This window comes from Petaurus breviceps, unplaced genomic scaffold (assembly GCF_028583685.1).
Source record: "Petaurus breviceps papuanus isolate PSGF00001 unplaced genomic scaffold, PetGlider_PUasm1.0 174, whole genome shotgun sequence".
In the NCBI taxonomy this organism is placed as follows: domain Eukaryota; kingdom Metazoa; phylum Chordata; class Mammalia; order Diprotodontia; family Petauridae; genus Petaurus; species Petaurus breviceps.
In genome coordinates, this window is record NW_027185761.1 from 61,230,847 (window position 1) to 61,245,528 (window position 14,682).

At 46.2% G+C, this 14,682-nt stretch overlaps 1 protein-coding gene across 2 annotated transcripts in view; it reads left to right on the plus strand.

The window, feature by feature from the left end:
* PDE1C (phosphodiesterase 1C) overlaps positions 1–14,682 on the plus strand; it is a 551,686-nt gene that overhangs the window by 66,545 nt on the left and 470,459 nt on the right. The window lies entirely within an intron of this gene.

The window sequence follows — 14,682 nt, forward strand, 5'->3', positions numbered from 1 at the left end:
GAATCTTCTGCTGCTTGGGAGGTATGGGATGGGGCAGGCGAGCTGGGAGCTGGAAACTCTGCTGCTTTTTAACTCTTCTCTGTGTGGACAGTCCTGAGGGCTTCCATTTTTCTAGCTGTCTATACTCTCCTTTCTGAGTGACCTTCACCTAGAGTATGTTGTTGTTCAGTCGTGTCTGACTTTTTGTGACCCCATTTGGGCTTTGCTTGGCGAAGGTACAGGACTGCTTTGCAATCTCTTTCTCTCACTCATTTTATAGTTGAGGAAACTGACAGAGTTAAGTGACTTGCCCAGGGTCACCCAATTAGTAAGTGTCAGATCTGAACTGAGGAAGATGAGTCTTCCTGAGTCCAGGCCCAGTGCTCTGTGCACCCTGGTACCACCTTGAGGCCCTAGCACACAGAGGTGGGTGCCCTTGTGCATTGTCTGATTCAGCACAAGACCCTCCCTTCATCTTTCTGCCCTACCAATCTGCCATTAAATGACACGTATGTGTATATACATATATGTATATGTATCCCTTTAAAGTTGATTAAGTAAGTGATGTACATTTTTTGCTTGAGACTTACACCATATTATGATCCCCATTTTACAGATGAACAAACTGATGCTACTTATTCATGGTTATAACTTTAAAATAAATCTCAGAAGCAAAACTATAGTTCTGGTAACTTATTGGATAATTGCTTTCGATAACTTTTGTTGTGGGATAACAAGGCAGGTCTTCTCAGCTCCAGGCCTAGCCCTTTACCACATTTTATTCAAAAACATTTATTCAACAAACATTTATGAAGTGCCATCCTCTGCTACTATGTTAGGTGCCCTGCCCTCAATCTGCTTTCATCACTCATGAAGATGAGTCTTCCTTGACCACATCTGATCTGGCCTGACATCCTCACTACCAGAGTCAGTCTTCAGGGTTAGAAAATGAAATCAGGGGGGACGCCTGCCCAAAGGACGCCCTCTAAATTTACATATGTTATTGGGGAGAAAGGAAAGGGAGGTTGTGTTTTGGTGGGGGGAGGACTGCACGAGCTCACTCATGTTAGCATACCAGCATGGCTGAATTCATTTATCATCACACTGGAAAGCACAGTGCTTGATCTTAAGGGGACAAGGTGACATTATTTTGGGGGGAAGGGTGTAAGATGAGAGGGGAGCATGGCAATGAAAAGCCCTGGGTTTAGCCTGGGCTTAGGGGCCCAAGGGGATTGTGAGGGCAATGGTCCAAGGGGAAGGCTCTGGATTCCCTGAGGAATAAGACAACTTTGGGAAGGCACTAAGAGAAGAACTTCATCAATAAACTTCTCTTTCAGAATTTAGCCTGGGATCATGCCCTTGTTCCATGTACTTAAAAAAGGTGAAAATAAGCCAAACGCAGGGTTCTATCCCCCCCCCTTGCTATTGTTCATCCTTGAAGAGGACCGATGACATCACATTGTTGGGGTCACCCTAATTAATTACAGAATCCCTTGTTGGTGCCCAGGGTCACACAGCTAGTAAGTGTTTCTGAGGCTGGCTTTGAGCTCAGATCTTCCCAGCACTGGGCCTGGCACTCTATCCACTGAGCCACCCAGATGCCCCTCTGGCTGGTCATTGCTATTCCTGCTTAGTAAATCCCATAAGGCTGATTCTAGCTGATAATTAGTGGGGACTTGTGAGCAATAGTCCTTGAAAATCCCTCCCCCTTCTAGTGACTCTTAGAATCTTTATGGATCTAAGCTCTCCTTTTCATCCCTGTTCGTCTTCCTCCTTTGTTATCTCCTGCTTCTGGATCTTCAGGCTCTTCGGGTCATGCAATCATGGATTCCGAGTCAGTAGGTAACTTAGAGGCCACCCAACCAAATCCTCCCTTTTTACAGACGAGGAAATTGAGGGCCAGGGAGCTGTAGGCACTTCCTTGAAGTCTCGCAGGTAGTAGCAGGCCAAGGCAACATCAGATCTGAAAGGTTTGCCTTGCCTGGGGTCTCAGTGTAGCTCCTTCATGCCCTTTCTCTTCCTCCCATCCTAGGTACCCAAGGCCTGTATGCTATCATCGAAGTGCGCTGGGTCCTTCTTTTGGGTCCCCACTTGGGTCTGCCCTTCCTGGAAGCTCTGGACCTTTCCTGGTCCCTGTCTATCCTATGAGACTCTAATGTTAAGCCAATAAGCATTTCCTGAGTACCTACTGTGTGCCAGTCATTATGCTAAGCACTGGTTCTACAAAGAAAGTCAGAAACAGTCTGAAGGACCTGAAAATCAAAGGCGACAGACAGCATGTGAATGATTATGTGTAGATAAGATCTACCCGGGATAAACTCTGGTAATCTTAGAGGGAAGGGCTGGTGGAGGCTTCTCACAGAAGGCAGGATGTTAGCAGGGGCCTGAAGGAAGCTGGAGGGGAAGCCAGGAGGAAGATGTGAGTAGGGAAGGAATCCTAGACACAGGAACAGTTAGTGAAAATGCCCGGGTCGGGAGATGGGGTGCCTTGAGTGGCCAGAGAATGTGGGGGAGAGTAAGGCATCAGGAGGCAGGAAAGGTAGAAAGGGCCCAGTTATGCAGGACTTAAAAGCCAAAGAGAGGATTTTATATTTGGTCCTGGAGGCCAAAGGAAGCCATTTCTGCTTATGGCATAAGAGAGTGATGTGCTCATTGCTGGGCGTTAGGAGAATCCTTTTACAGCTATCTGAGGATGGACTGGAGTAGGGAGAGACTTGAGTCAGGTAAACCCATCATCCACTATTACAATAGTCCAGGTGTGAGGGGATGAGGGCCTGCCCCAGTCTGGGAGCAGTGTCAGAGGAGAGAAGGTGCTGCAGAGGACTTGGCACCAGCTCAGATCTGGGGGACAGGCGAGCGATAGTGAAGAGACCTGGAAGATTACTAGGGTGTGAGCTGAGGGACTGGGAGGATGGGGTTGCCCTCTACAGTAATAGGGAAGGTAGGAAAAGGGTAGGGTTTTAGGGAAAAGCTGCTTTGGACAGGCTGAGTTCAAAATGACCAGGGGATGTCTAGTGTGAGATGTCCAGTAAGCAGCTGGAGATAGAAGACTAGAGGTTAGGACTGGATAAATAAATCTGAGAAACGTCTTCATAGAGGTGATAATGGAAACCAAAGTAGCTGCTGAGACCATCAAGTGAAGCCATGTAGAATGAAAAGGTCAGAGGGGCTAGAACTGGTTTTGGAGTTTCCCTAAAGTGAGCAGGTGGGACCTGGATGAAAATCCAGCCAAGGAAACTGAGGCCTGGTCAGACTGGGAGAGGAAAAGAGGGTGCCTGACCATGCCTGAGGCTGCAGAGAGCTCAGGGGGAGTGAGGATTGAGGAAAAGTCACTGCGTTGGGCAGTTCATTGGTAGCTTTGGAAAGAGAAGCTTCAAATGTTGGGGGAAGGAGCCAGACTGCAGAAGGGGAAGAAAAAGTGAGAAGAAAGCCAGTGAAGGTGCCAGTGGAAGAGTTTAGCCATGAAAGGGAGGAGAGAGAGGAGGCAGTGGGGATGGAGGGATCAAGTGAGGGGGCTTTGCAGACTGAGTCCCTCAATCTGCTCCTCAGAGTCTTGATTGGGTGGAAATGCAACAAGTAATTTTTGTGTCCAGGACAAGTGGTGTGAGAAACCACCCCCAAATGGGGGGGGCGGGGAGAAGGTTGACCTGAGGACTATGAAGGAAGGTGTAGTCCATGAGCCTGAGAAGACGTCTCTGTGGTCCAGGGCGCGTGATTGGGCAGCAGCTTATTTTTACTCGTTTTTGCTAACCAGCTCATAAGTGTTCTTGTTTCTGTACTTTGGAAGGACTGAAAATACGTGGGCATCCTCTGAATTCATGTCCTATAACAAAGTTCCTGTGGCCTTGCCCTAGTTACAGTTAGTTGTGGTAGTGGGTGATAGCAACCCTGATGTTGGGAGAGATTAAGGGCAAAAGGAGAAGGGCACGGCAGAGGATGAGCAGAGAGAGAGTCATGGAAGCAATGGACATGAGCTGGGACAGACTTGGAGAGACAGTGGAGGACAGAAGGGCCTGGCGTGGTCCGTGGGTCACCAGGAGTCAGACTCAACAGCCACAATAACAGTGTCTCCCCCACCTTCTGATAGCATGTTTGCGTTTGATCAATCTGTCACCACTAGCTTGAAGCCTAAGTTGGGTGAAGCCTGGTCTACATGCTGTGATTTGGGGAGCCTGAGGCAGATCTGATGCTTCCTCAAGTCCCTCCCACATCTAAAGGCCCCAAACTTGACATCCTATGTTAAAGTAGCATTTCTCAAATGGTGATTCCACAAGGAAAGAAAAGAAGAGGAAAGAAAAGGAAGGGAAAGGAAAAGAAAGGAAAGGAGAGGAGAGGAAAAGAGGGGAAGGGAGGGTAGAGGGGGGAGAAGAGCAAACAAACTCTTGCATGGCTGAGCTTGGCTGCATGGCTTGGTTTCCACTTGCCCAGTGGGCCTTGGGCTTCAGGGGCAATCATACCTGGATGTGCTTGGCCGCAGGTGTTCTCCTACCTGGAGGTGCCTGGGCTGTGTTTGTTGGGGTCTGGGAAGCTTAGAGCTCTAATGACTGCTGGCTACTGGGCCAGGACTGGGGGGCTGAGCTGGCCTGGGTCCCTGCAGGATACCAGCAGGCCCAGCCAAGGCCTCTGCCTTTTGATCCCAGATCTTGTGCTAATACAAAGCCAGAGGGAATGTCAAGGTCAGAGGTGGGAGTCAGCAGGGACTGTCCCAGCCTCGAGCCTCTGGGGCTAAAATTGGAGTGGGCCCAGTAGTGGATGCTCTCCAGAGTGACTTTCCAATTTTCCCAGAACTCTGTCTCCGTGCCTCTGCTCTGGCTCTCTGTGCCCCGGGACAGCTCTCACTTATCCTCTGTTGCCCCTGCTGGGTTCCTGCTGATTTTTCTTTTCCTTGGCTGCTCTCCTAGTCCTCATTCCCTCCCATGATCCTGACCTTCTTAACCTTTTCTCAAGCATCTCCCCCCAACTTTCTTTGTTTGTTTGTTTTGTATTCGCTGAATCCCAGAATCCCATGGTTAGAAAGGACCTCAATGGCCACCGAATTCTACCCATCAATGCAAAGGAGAGACAGAAAGTGACTGAATTTCTGATCAGTGACATTGTGCGTGCACACAGGCACACACACAGACACAATCACAGAAGCGCCAATTCTCAGAATAGGAAGGGACCCCATTGGCCATCTAATCTGAGATCTGAACAAGACTTCCTTCCACCACATAGCAGAATCAATCAATTAGCATCAAGAACACACATACTATGTGCCAGGCACTGTGCCAAATGCTGGGATGCAAAGAAAAAAGTGCACCCATCCTCATCTCAAGGAGCCGACATTTTAACACAACGACATTTGTATATGAAAATATGCAAATAAATATAAGCTATATTTTTGTTGTTCAGTAATTTTACTCACGTCCCACTCTCTGTGACCCTATTTGGAGTGGTGTGGCATTTCCTTCTTCAGCTCATTTGACACATGAGGAAGCTGAGGCAGACAGGGTTATGGGGCTTGCCCAGGGTCACACAGCTAGTACATGTCTGAGGTTGGATTTGAGCACAGGATCTCCTGACTCCAGGTCTGGTGCTCTATCCACTGAGCCCTGTACTACTAGAGACGGTGCTAGTTGTGCTCACTGACCCTTTGCTTGAAGACCTCCAGTGAGGGGAAGCCCCCTCCCTCCCAAGGGATCCTGTTCCCCTTTGGGATGGCTGAGATAGCTCTCATGGGCACAAAGTCTTTCCTTATACCAAGTCTGGACTTGTCTCTTGGCAGCTTCTATCCATGACTCCCAGCTCTGCCTTTTAGAAGGGCCAGAAAGAGCCTAATTCCTCTTCCACCTCGGGCCCCTCAAACACCTGAAGGGCTGTCTGTCTCTGCTGAATAATTTCTTCTCTAAGCTCACTGTCCCCCAGCCCCTTCACTTGGTCTCCAAACTCTTAGACTCATTTTCTCACATCTGGCAGGTGTTTCATGGGCTCCTGGGGGACCTGGGAAGATGGGGCTCAGTTTTTTGGTTTCAAGTTTCTGTCAGACCTCTCTTGCAGGAGACTCGAGGGGAACAAGCCTGATTTGTCTACCTTTCAACTCCACACTGAATTAGGAGGAAAGGGCCAGTGAGTAGATGACCGTGTCCTGAAGCGTCTTTCATCTCATGGGAAGAGTCTGCCCAGAAGAAAGGAAAACAACCACGCTTCCTCACATCTCCCTTTTATGTTTGACTAGGAGAGTTTGAAATGAGTGGTAGAGCCTGGGAGGCATGAGAGGGGGCTTGCTCTTCTGGAGTTAGGATGTCAGATGGGCCCTACTGGCCAAGTCTCCCTTTTCAGCAGAACCAAAGATTGAGAACTGGGAGGGCCCTTAAGGGGCATCTCATCTGACCACCCTATTTCACAGAAGAGGACACTCGGGCTGAGACAGGTTAAGAAACTTGCCTGAGGTCAAATGGTCAGAGGCAGGATTTGAATCTAAGTCCTCTGACTCTAAATCTACTGTAGAGTTCAGAAGTAGCATGGCATAGCAGAAAAGGCATTGGATTTAGAGGAACGAAGATCTGGGTTCAAATTCTACCTCAGACACATACTAGTTGGGCAAGTCACTTAAACTCAGCCTCAGCTTTCCTATCTGTAAAATGGGAATAATAACAGAGCCTACCTGGTTATTGTCAGGATCAATGAGCTAATATTTGTGAAGCATCTTGCCAAGCCTGAAGTACCATATAGATGCTAGATGTTACATCCCCTTCCTTTGAAAGTTTGGAATCTATGGAGTAAATGCTTTGACCTAATAAGGTCAAATTCAAATGCTCCCACTAGGGAGTATCAGGTTTTTTTTTTAAACCAGACCTGTGATTTCACTGTTACCTAGCACTCCCCTTGAGGAGATTCTCTCTACTGATGGGCACCCAAACTGTCAGTTCTAGTTTTAGGGGCAGCCTGGGGGCACTGAGGGATTCAGTGATTTGTCCTATGTCAGTCTGAGGTCAACTCTTTATCCACCATCCCAAGGTGCCTCTGAATATAAATACATGCAAAATAAATAGAAAGCAGTTTTTAGGGGGGCACTAACAATTGGGGAGATCAGAAAGGGCTTCCTATAGAAGGTGACCTGTGAGCTGAGCCTTGAAGAGTGTTAGGACTTTCAGGAGTCCCAGGTGAGGAGGGGAGAGCTCTTCAGCACCATGCCTGTGCATCCATACAGAGGTGGAGATGAATGGTCACGTGTGGGGATCAGCAAGCGAGGGCTGTTTGGCTCAAATGGGAGGATGTGAAGGGATGTAAAAGGTTGAAAAATTTTTATATTTTGGGAGGGAAAAACCTGGAGGAGAGGCGGAGGGTATTTTCTCAATCTGTGTATTTGACATGTCCTCATGCATTAAGACTGAGACACAGAGTAGAGGGGGTTTGAAAGTGTCCTCACCTGCTTTGGACTGGGCATTCATTGTCCCATCATGGCTGAATCAAACACTGACCACGAGGCTGGCCTGATTAACTCAGACGCAACCAGGATGGTCTGTTCTGGGAAAGTGATATCAGAGTGTATCATGGAAGCCTGTGTGGCATAAAACTCTGATTGTCTCTATTGAGGCCATGTCCCCAGTGTTTAGTTTTTCTATTAATGGCTTCAGTTATTATCCAAACCCCTGATGAGCTCAGTTAATTTGCTATTTCCCCCCATTCCCTTCAGATATTCTGAACTCTGTCATGTTGACTAATGAATAATCCAGATTCAGGGCAGAAATGGACCTTGCCATTCATTCTCACCTTCAGAGCTGGTGGCAACCATGGTCTAAATGATGGAATTGCATATTCTCAGGGAAGGGGAGTCCAGAGCGGTTCTGCAGTGGGTGGGTTGGGTGGTGGGGAAGGGATAATTCTTTTTGGTTTGCTGTGGGGATCAGGAGGGTGTTTGCTGAATTTTGGAGGACTATTCCTGGGTTACTCTTGATCCCCACATACTTGGTGGAGAAATATTCTTTTTTAAAGAAAATGTTGAGTAGGGGACGGAGTGTAAGAATCAGAGCCACACAGATTTAGGTTTAAAACCCAATCCCTGACACTTAGGAGCTGTTTGACCTTGGGCAAGTCTAATAGAAGTCTAATGATTTAGCTGAGCCGACTCATCTGTAAAATAAGGATCGTGACACCTACAGCCCCTGCTGCCCAAAGTGGTTGGGAAGTTCAAGTTAAATAATCAATATAAAGTGTTATGTGAGTGTCAATGATTGTTGTGACAGGCAGAGGAGTAGTACTCCTTTCCTGGGATTTACAGGTCCTGGATTCAAGTTACTGTCCTTTGGTTAATTTTACCTCCACCTCCTGGAAGCTCTTTCCTCTCAGATCCAGTGGCTTTTCCCAAATCAATGAGACCTCATACTACAATTAAGCAGATAACAAGGGAAAAAAAAAACATAGCATTATCCAGCCACATGCACACATGATGTCTACTGCAACAGACGGTCCTGTCCCAGACATGGTGGGAAGAAAAATAGCTGCTTTTTCACAAGCACTTCCCCCCACTTCTGCATTAACCACAATTGCAATCTTTCACAATCCCGGTGTAGAATCTCTGCTCTTTCCTGCTGCTCTCATGATTTGAGAAAGCAAAGTGGGACTTTGTCACCTTCAAAAACTGTGTGTCAGCAAACCCCAACAGGAAGTGAAAATCCCATTCCCTTGTGGCAGGCTAGCCACATGGGAACTGGGTTCTGTTACAAGGGAAGCTGGGGAGGCAGCATGGAGCCTGGATAGAGTTCAAGTCTTGTATGACCTTAGATAAGTCACTTAGCTTCACAGGGCCTCAGTTTCCTCATGTGTAAAATGAAAGAGTTGGAAAGTCCCTTCCAGCTTTAAATCTGTAATACTATGAGTGATTTTGGGAAAGTCATTTTCCTTTTTTGGAGCTCAATTTCCTCATCTGTAAAATTATAGAGTTGGACCAGATGGTCTCTGAGGGCCCTACCAACTTTAGATTTAGGATATCCTGATCTTACACTTATCTTCTTGGAGAACAAGGCAGTAGGACCTGCTTTCTCTAGCAGTTATCCCTAGTACCACAGAAGCAAAGAAGGGTGAAGCCTCCTGGTGCTACCAGAGTAGGGGAGAGGGAGGAAGAGAGGGTGTTTGCAGCTGGGCACAGAAGGCATGGCCAGTAGGAATCATAGAATCCAACATAGAAAGTCAGAAGGAACCTTAAGGTCATCTAAGAGATGTCTGGTTCTTGGGGTGTTGGTATTAATCTCTCTCTCTCTCTCCCTGGTTCCTTCTTTTCTACCCCAGATTAACTTTCTTCCATTCTTTGCTTACCTAACTAACTCAATTCAGGTTTTGCTGGTACTGAACCCATAATGGAAATGTCCCTACCACTCAGAGGCTGTGGAGTCACAGCACTGTCATTGTCCATTCTTAGTGAGTAGAAACTGCAATAATGGGTTAAATCTATGGGTAAGTGGAAAAAGACAAGTATAGAGTAAGGTCTTGGTTGCTAGATACAGGCGATATCTATTCATAGTTAGAGAATGGAGTAATCATTTTCCAATGGCTCTAACCACTTCTTTGCTGTTCCCCTTTCTGGTTCCTCCTCCTCTTTCCAACTCCTTGAGGGTGGGTGTTTCTCAAGAATCTGTTTCCAGACCCATCTTTTCTCTACACTCTCTCTCTCTTTTCAGTCTTTCACTCTCCTGGATTCAATGACCACTTCTCTCAAGGTGGATAGAGAAGTAGAGTTAGGAAGACCTGGGGTCAGTTCTCTCTTCAGACCCTTACTAGCTGTTTGGCCCTGAAGAGGTCACCTAATTTCATAGTTTCACATTCCTCATCTGTAAAATGGGGGCAATAGCACCTTTCTCCTGGGGATGTTTTGAGGATCAAATGAAATAACATTTCTAAGGTTTTGTCAACCTTAAAGCACCGTGTCAATATGAACTATCATCACTGATGTCTTCAGTCCTGGCCTTTCTTCTGAGCACCAAACCTGCCTCTCTAACTGCCTTCCAGACTTTTTTGCCTGGTTGTTCTACAGCACCGGTGTCGGAAGCAGAGCCCTCTCTCATCTCTCCCATACAAACTCTGCCTTCTGGCCTCACTATTTCTCTGCCAGGCACTGCCTTTTTCTCAGTCTCTTTTTTTTTGCCTTGGGATTATGATTCTTCCCTTTCTCTCACTTATCCCATCCAGTCAGTTACCAGGTCTTGACAATTTTCATCTCTGAAATATCTCCTTTCTATGTCCAAGGAAAACCCTCTACACGAGTCTGTCGCTTGCTCGGACTATTCCAGTGGCTTTATCACAGGTCTCCTCTTCGCTCTCCTCCTCCTTTCGATTGTTGTCCTCACTGGTGAGAACCTGCCTGCTCACACCCCAGGGAGCCCTTTGGTTGGTAACCCCACAGTGTGCTTTGTATGGCTCTCACGCCAGAGGAGCCCGTTTTTACAGTGGTCTGGCTCATTCTCTCCACCCTAAGAATCTTGGGTCTTTACCATCTGACCTCCCCCCCCCAGTAGTTATCAGCAACTCCCCTTGCAAGTACAAGGCTCAAAGAGTGAACATGTATTTGTGTAGCTCAAAGAATACAGATGGAGCTTATGCCAGGACTCATGGAAACCTCTGAGCATCCCTCTCACCAACGCCCACGTGACCTACCTCAGGCACTAGTCATGCACTGAGTAGGCTCCAAGATGTTGCTTACTGTCTGCATTTGTGCTCCTGGGATCACTCCTCCCTTCCAGAGGTCCAATAGCCACCTGCCTATCACATAGTTCAGAGCTCTGCCTGACAATACCTTTATCTTCCAGTAGGTGGTGGAGTCACTGACCTCCACGTCAGCTTCCCAGTACAGTCTTCTGCCCTCCCGTGTCCATAGCCCTTCAGCAGAAGGTGTCATCTTTTTCTGTCCCTCTCAGGTAGCAGCGATAAGCAAACAGCAAGCATGCATTGAAAGGCCATCACGTGTGAGGCACTCTGCTAAGCTCTAGGGACACAAAGGAAGGTGCCCGTGGGTCCTTGTCCTCAGAGAGCTCGCATTCTAATGGGGAGACAGCATGTAAATGACCGTACATGTACCTGGCATCCAGAGGAGGGAGAAGGAGATGTCCCCACCAAAGGCCAGTCCTGGAGCCATGTGGGAGCATTCCAGCATCTTAGCTGAAATGTTAGACTCCCAGAATCCAGATCTCAATGCATTGCCAAATTAAGGGTGCCATTCTGAGTCCCTCCCTTGCATTACAGTTCTGTTGGATGCTGATCTTGCCCAGGAGCAAGAAACAGACAGCCCTTTGCGAGGGCCAAACGAGTCTCTCTCCCTCATACAAGGTTGGGATGGGGTGATCCCAAAATATGGTAGCCATTCACCCCCAACACTGGGGTAACCCTTCTTCTGCCATCCCTCCCCCACCATGGGTCTAGGGTCTTTGTGGAGCAGCTTGATACATGCTCTCAGTGAACGAATGAAAGGAATTTATTTTTGAAATGAAAATCGGCAGATTAGTTGTGCCATATAGTGTGCTAAATTCTAGGGAGAAACATATCAGAGCAATGAAGTATCCACCTTCAAGGAGTTTGCATTCTCTGTGTGATCAATTGGATGTGTTCAATCTATTTGAATGACCAGGAACCCCTTCCTGCAACACACAGGGTGGGAGTTTGGGCTTAGAGTGGCAGAGCCAAGCACTCACCTGGCACTACTCTGGAACAGGGAGAATACAATTTTTTCATCTCTACTGTATATAGAACATTGATAATGTAGCTATCCATCTATCTCAGATGGTACAACAGCACCCTCTCCCCTCATTCCCAGGCTATAAGCTCTATGAAGACAAGGACCATAAGACCAAGGTCTTATCTAAACTTTGTCTCTCTCCTAGTGATTGATTGTACATGGCAGGTGTTTAGCAAATATGTGTTTTATTCCCATTTGACTGGAGTTAGGGAAAAGGCAGGTGGGACATGACCTGGGCTTGGAAAATCTGTAGGGTATGGACATGCTAGAAGATAATTCAGGACCTACCTGTAGAGATAGCCCCAGACTGATTTGGAAATGTAGAAACTAGACATTGAATGGAATTAGCATTACATCAATTTCATTTCAAATGAATGGCAGATTTGCAAATAAATTTCAGCTCAGATTCTCCCCCATAACTCTGAATCTCAGAGATGAGATTCAAACCCAGGTCTTTCTAGCCCCAGGTCAGCTCTCCAGCCACCAAACCATACTGTTTCTCACTATGGTTATTTTGTGAATTACAATCAACAAAATTCAGTGAACATTTATTAAAGGCTCTCCACGTGCAAGGCCTGAGCATTTAAGATAGGAAACAACACCAGGCATGTCTCATTTTATTGTTTCACTTTATTGTATTTCATAGATATTGTGTTTTTTTTTTAAACAAATGGAAGATTTGTGGTTACCCTGAATTGAGCAAGTCTATTGGTGCCATTTTTCCAATGTCATGTACTCACATCATGTCTCTGTGTCATATTTTGGTAATTCTTGCAGTGCTTCAAGCTTTTCCTTTATTATTATATCTGTTATGGTGATCTGTGATCTTTTTTTTTCTTTTTGGAGGGCAATTGGAGTTAAGTGACTTGCCCAAGGTCACATGGCTAGTTTTTGTGTTAAATGTCTGAGGTCGGATTTGAACTCAGGTCCTCCTGACTCCAGGGCCAGTGCTCTATTCACTGTGCCACCTAGCCACCCCCGATCAGTGATCTTTTATGTTACTATTGTAATTGTTTTGGGGCACCACCATCCCCATATAAAAGGTGAACTTAACTGATAAACGTTGTGTATTCTGACTGCTCCACCCACCTACTGTTCTCTCCCTCTCCTTGGGCACTCCAGTCCCTGAGGCAACAATATTGAAATTGGGTCAGTTAATAACTCTACAATGGCCTCTAACTGTTCAAATGGAAGGAAAATTCAACTGATACAGCCAACTTCATTGTTGTCTTATTTTAAGTAATTGCCATAGCCTCTCCAACCTTGAGCAAAACCATTGCCTTGGTCAGTCAGCAGCCATCAATATCAAGGTGAAATCCTTTAGCAAGAAGATTAGGACTAATTGAAGCCTCAGGTGATGGTTAGCAGTTTTTTTTTTTAGCAATAAAGTATTTTAAAATTAAAATATGTACATTTTTATTTTTTAAGCAATCAGGGTTAAGTAACTTGCTCAAGGTTACACGGCCAGTAATTTCTGGGTGTGGTGCTAAGTATCTGAGCCCAGCTTTGATCCCCAGGTCATCCTGACACTGGAGCGGGTGCTCTTACTCGCTGAGCCACCTGGCCGCCCCTAGATATGGACGTTTTTTAAAGACATAATGCTACTGCACATTTAATAGTTTACAATATAGTGTAAACCCAACTTTTATATGTACTGGGAAATAAAAAAATTAATTTGACTTTGCTTTATTTCAATGTTTACTTTATTGTGGTGGTCTAGAACTGAACCTGAAGGATCTCCTTTATAGTCTGCATTCCTTTCTAGTCCAAGAGAGAGTTTATGATTGTGATCCTATCAATGTGGACAATCCATCCAACAATGTCTATCAGAATCCATCCCATGTGACTCTTGTCCATATCTTTCCATAAGTGGAGGATCTTCCTTGAATTCTTTCAATATTGCCAAATACTATTGGAGTATGTGGGCTGTCCATTGATTACGCCTTGTTCTCAGTATGTGAACACTCTATTTTTTTCTAGTCATATATTTTTGTATGTGTTCTTTATACTGTTTCTCTTGGTTATGGTGAATAACAAATGAGATGGTATGTAGAAAAACACATTTTAAGCACAAGGTTCCACAAAAGAGCCCTGATGATCTAAACCCCAGTATGGTTTGACTGCTCATTTATTTGACTGAGGGTTCAAATGCTGGCACCATCACTCACTCTGACAATTATATGCTTCACCCAACACCCAAGGGTTGGATTCAGTGGGTCACCAAACTCTGTGAGAGCTGGCTGTCTCTGTCCCTTGGCACTATCCCTTTTTGTGAGCCACAGACCTCATCTCATTAGTTAAGTAGCAAAGTCTTCATAAATTCCTTGAATTAGTCTCTTGATTTAGCCCTGCCCATTGGGAAAACTCTCCCCTCTTCCCTTCCCTGCTGTATTTTGACAGACCCCGATCATTTGAGCTTGACGTGATGTAAACCACATAAGCATAGTTTGACTGTGTAAGCCATTACTAATGCTCAGAGAAATCAATGCAATCAAATCAGATATATTATAAACAGTCACCATGTATGCTTTATGACTAAGGTATCTCCCAAACCTAGGGAAGCCCAAGCAGTCTGCAGACAACCTTAAGACCAAGAATTCCAGCATCTGCATTTCCACTTGCAGATTCCCAGAGGGCCCATTTCTAGTTTGGTGGTGATGGGGGGCAGGCCTGGGAGCTCAGTTCTTCTTCTGGTTGCTTTCCCTCAGTTACTTCTCTGCTGCTGACTGAGATCTCTCTCCCATCCTTCCCTCTGACTGCCTCCTAGTGATGCTGATTATTGGCTGAGCTAGAGAGGCCTTATTAATGGAGTGGGGAAATGGAATCAAGGACAGGCCCTGGAACAGAGAAAGCTTTCTGGGGTCGTCCTTCTCTTCTCTCCCTGGATCCACCAGATCTCCGATATTTGCCTGATTGAGTCCTAAGTCATGTGGCAGCTGGGCTTCATGGTGAATAGAGTTGAAGAGCTGCCTCCGAGGCTTCTTACCTGTGTGACCCCA